Here is a 5026-nt window from a genome sequence, read left to right as displayed (position 1 = left end):
GTTTTATTAGAGCAGACGAGATAACAATGACGGTGATTCCTGACATATGCTGTTCATGGCATATTCTTTATTTTGGCTTCCAAAAACACACTTAGAACAGTTCAGCCGAATTACTTTATTGCTATTTTGTTCAAATCAAATTCATATTGGCCTACTTATTAACATGAAAATACAAAACTGTTTGAACAACGCAACATACTCTCCCATTACAATGACTGCAGTTTTACACTGTTTGAGATCTGCATTTTGACGCGAGCTCAGTGCTGCTCCGCTCAATGTTCTGCACTCTCACGAATGCTCAGTTTGGCCATTGCCATTTCATTGCTGCATTGCTGATGATGGTCATGTTTTTTCCAGGAAGAAAATAGCTGGCACTATTACAAATAAATGCTTCGTAACTAAAAAGGTTTGATTATTTTCCACAAGCGTCAAAATTGACCAAAAAAATTACTGTCGTTTAGCTAAAAGTGTACATAGTATTGCTAGCTAATATTTATTTAGCAAGTTTCACAGAAATTTGCTTAAAAATAGAGGCTAGCTGCCTGTCTGATGAACAAAACGGTCCTGTCATTTTTTCCAGTAATAACTAGCATTACTCGTACAAATAAATGCTTTGTAACTAAAACGTTTTGCCTTTCAATAGACAATATTGACAATACATTTTAAGTAATGTGTCTTACCTTGAAACCAGTTTTCAATTTGAAGTAAATCCAACACTGGAGTAAATCTCCTGTGATATCCCCTCTGTCTCCGCCCAGCCAAATGAAGGATGACGATATATTTATTATTCACATCCAGTAACCCCTTAACCAATCATATGTGCCTTTAGCTTATATTGTCATGAGTATCTGGCAGATTTCAGAAATAAAATCAGTGATTGTACGGCGATGACCCAGAGACAGGAACCAATGGACTAAAACTTCAAATCAACTCATGAACTCAGTCCCCGCCCATTCTCGATTCAGACTCAGAACTGTTGGGAATCATTCAAAAATGGAGTTTGGATGCCCTCTATTGGACATTTCTTGTAACTGACATTCAGAGAATTAACAGACAGTGGATTAGACATGAGTTTTCTTGTTTTTTACATTTCAGTTGATATTTTTACTATATTTTATTTATATAATATGTAATTAATATGTTTATTAACATTAAACATTAAAATTAAATTATGCCAAATACCTCAAAACATGTGAATATGCACAAAAAGGAATCATGACATTTAATGCGTTGCCATGCCAACAGTATTTAAGATCAAGAAACCTTTCAGAATTAAAAATCTGCAATGCCTTGAGATTAATCTGTATTTTTTTAAGCAATTCAGGCGAACATATAGGGATTTTTCAACGTCTGTTAAAAGTGACACACATCCTTACGCCAGTTGGTGGTGCTACGATCGTGATCCACAATAGTCACATCAATGTGATCAGCCCGCAAGGACAAACATTTGACTCAATTTTGATGTTTTTAATGTTCTGCACGCAGAAGATATGAGACTTTTCCTTATTAAATTTTTTGGACATTATTTTGTCGCTTCGCCATGGCAACACCGTTGGATATATAAAAAAATCCCTTCGCAATTTAGCATCGTCAATGTCTTGGCATGATGTTGCCCACATTTGGTACCTGTAACATTAAATCAAACAAATTCCACAGTATGCCTTTTTCAAACAATCCAAAATGGCCAACTTCCTTTTGGGCAGAGCCTATGACCGTGAGAGCGAAAGATCAGTCTGGCTTGATGAGATCTATATGTGTACAAAGTTTGGTGAATGTACCTCAGAAGGGATGTGCTAGATAGCCCCCCAAACATGCCCATATTCTAGGTGTGAAGAACAATAGGGCTCCGCACTTTCAGTGCTTGGGCCATAATTACAATATGTGACCCGTCACGGAAACCAGTGACACAAGTCGGCAGCACAACTTGTGAGCAAAATGAGAAACAAGTGTTTTTTTCCAAAATTGGTGATTTCCGCTTTTTTGCAGAATCTGTTAGTTGAGATCATGAAGAAGCCTCTCCATGTTTGAGATAACAGTATTGGTATATTTAAAAGCGTACATTTTGAGGTTGAAATCGGCTTGTTTTTGGAGATTCTAGCATGCAGTAGGGCGTGTCATTGTCTGTGTGTATTTCCGTACTGAATAGCCGCGGCGCTTTTGCCCCGCCCCCACAGCAGCGTGGCTACTTATTATGCAGCGCTCTAGCCGGCTCTATCTGATATCAAAATTCAATGAAGATGGGCGCCGCAAAGAATGTCGCAGAGCGAGCTGAACCGTGGCCGTTACAACGAAAATGTTTTGAAGTACTTCTTCGACAAGCCGGATGCTTATGAACAAGCGTTCACTGATTCTGAAGAGCGATCTGAGCGGCGATGAAAGTGGCATGATAAGACTGAATAATATCCCTAATCTACAACTGAGCGAAGATGAAGGCGAGGAAGAATGTATCGGACTGGCGTCAGGCGAGTTGGACCGTAAGATATCAGAGGCTATATCGATAGTAACATTTGATGGGGATATAGATAGAGAAATGGGGAAAATCCGTAACTTTGACTGTAAATGTTACACGAGGAGAAAAGAGAACTCTCTGCATGGGAGACAGTCTTGTAGCCAGAAGCTTTCTCCAGACATTATGTACAACATACGGCTGGATTCTTTAGCTGCTTGGAAAAAGAGTGGCAGGACATGCGAATTATTGGACATTTAGAGGCAAACAGGCGCACAGTGCAAACTTCGGAGATGGTTACATCCACAAAGAAGACCCCGACAAAGAGAAAGTGTGCCCGAACGACTTATTTCATTGGAGGCAACGAGATCTGCAAGAATACTTTTCTGTTTCTTATGGGGTGAGTTTCCATAAACATCAAAGTTTGTCGTTTTTTGTTCATTCTAAGAACACGTTACACGTTATCTCATGTTTAGTCCATGTTTAGACCTTCCAATACCTACCTATTGTTTTTAGCTAGCTCAGGACTGTCGTTTTAATTGTAGCGTTAGCTGCTAATCGTTAGCATCATATCACTTGCCAAAACCCCCATTACTATAATGAGCTTTAAGATGGTAATGTGAGCTTCTGCTATTAATTTGAATAATGCTTCAATTGCTTGAATTGACTGGTGTTAATGACTTAATTTAGGATTTTTTAATCCTTTGACTCGAACCAGGTCTAACCACTAACTGAGGTCTAAACCAGGACTAAAACAAGACTAAACCAGGAAGTACAGATACAAGCTCTAAAGTAAGTAAAAGTAAAAAGTATTCATCATAAAATTTACTTCAGTAAAGTAAAAGTACCTATAATTTGTACAATACATTTTGATATAGGTGACAAGATGCCTGTTAGCAAGACCATGATGTTAAACGTTTTTCTTATTTCCCCCTTTTTTCAGCATTGGCAGAGACACCCTGGCTGATATAGTCAAACACTATGAGGAGAATGGGGCAAGACCACGTTTGAGGAAGAAGCACTCATTGCCACGTCCACCAGCCAGGTTCATCAGCCCTGAGGATATCAACAGAGTTGTGGACTTCATAAAACACTATGCAGAAGACAATGCCATCATGCTGCCTGGCCGACAGCCTGGGCATAAGGATTGGCATGTGAAGTTGCTGCCAACTCATGTGTCCAAGGCCTCAGTGTGGCGTCTCTACGTGAAGTCTGCTAAGGAGCTTGGTATGTGTAAACATTGATTTAAAATTGAGTGCTTATAAAGTGAAATAATGCGGAGCACTATTAGCAATTACAATACAATTAACCATAAGCAATATCTGTTTTTCAGGTGAGCGTGCAGTTTGTAAAACCAGCTTCAAAGCACTGTGGAACCGACTTCTCCCACACATCAAAAGTTGCCGGCCACGCACAGATCTCTGCTGGCAGTGCCAAAGCAATAACGAGCAGCTGATACTGAGTGCAAACCTCCCAGATGATAGAAAGTCTGAAGCAGTAAAGAAGCAACAAGATCATCTTTCCCTTGTGCAGAAAGAGAGGGCTGTGTACAACGACATGACTGCTGCCTGCAGAAAGATTTGCTCTGGCTCCAACCTGTCTTTTGGACCATCCCTACCAGCAAGCAAGAAGATTAGGATGCATTACAGTTTTGATTTTGCTCAGCAGGTAATATTTCACACACATTTACTTCACTTTACTTTATTAATGTCCCTTAAAGGGCGATTTGGTGCATGAGAATAAATAGTGCAAATGCAGAATAGCATCAATATAGTAAGTTTTATCTTTATTAGACAATTATGAATAGATGCAAATTTAATTTAATCTAATCCAAGTTCCCTCTCTCCCTCTGTCTCCTACAGTTACACTTTCCCTCAAACCCTCTCCAGCCAGGACCAATGTACTTCCTGACCCCACGGAAATGTGGCCTATTTGGTGTTTCATGTGAAGGGCTGCAGAAACAGGTGAATTACCTGATTGATGAAGGCATGTCATCTACTAAGGGAAGCAATGAAGTCATCAGCTACATGCATCATTTCTTCGGCAACTTTGGAGTTGGAGAAACAGAGGTGGATCTTCATTGTGACAACTGCAGTGGGCAGAACAGGAACAACTTCATGCTCTGGTACCTTGCCTGGCGGGTTGGACACAAGCTTCACGATAAAATTGAAATCCACTTCCTTATTGCTGGCCACACCAAGTTTTCCCCTGACTGTGGCTTTGGACTCATCAAGCAAGCCTACATGAAGACAAGAGTCAACACTTTGGCAGACATCGCTGAGGTACTTTAACTTTACTTTGCTTTAATGACTTCAGTGCTGTTTTCTGTTCTGCTTCAATGAAACATTTAACTGAAGATCTTTTTTTTCTTCCTCTCTTCTCTTTTTTGTCATCAGGTTGTGGAAAACAGCTCTCCTGTGAGTCACCTCAATATCCCACAGCTTGTTGGAACGGCAGAGGGCAAAGTTTTAGTCCAGACCTTCGACTGGCAGCAGCATCTGACTCGCCACTTCCGTAGACTCCCACAGATCAAGAGTTATCAGCACTTCAGGTAATTGAAACTTTCACATTGTGTACATA

At 40.1% G+C, this 5026-nt stretch overlaps 1 long non-coding RNA gene across 1 annotated transcript; it reads left to right on the top strand.

Annotated features, from left to right (window-relative positions):
* Positions 1 to 2728: 2728 nt before the first annotated feature.
* On the top strand, positions 2729 to 3852 carry LOC127642204 (uncharacterized). The gene is made up of 4 exons (XR_007970325.1): positions 2729 to 2846; positions 3165 to 3238; positions 3390 to 3673; positions 3780 to 3852. It is a non-coding gene; the product is annotated as an uncharacterized LOC127642204 (long non-coding RNA).
* The last annotated feature ends 1174 nt before the right edge of the window (positions 3853 to 5026 follow it).

This window comes from Xyrauchen texanus, unplaced genomic scaffold (assembly GCF_025860055.1).
Source record: "Xyrauchen texanus isolate HMW12.3.18 unplaced genomic scaffold, RBS_HiC_50CHRs HiC_scaffold_51, whole genome shotgun sequence".
NCBI classification, from domain to species: domain Eukaryota; kingdom Metazoa; phylum Chordata; class Actinopteri; order Cypriniformes; family Catostomidae; genus Xyrauchen; species Xyrauchen texanus.
This window is presented reverse-complemented; position numbering and strand designations above follow the sequence as displayed.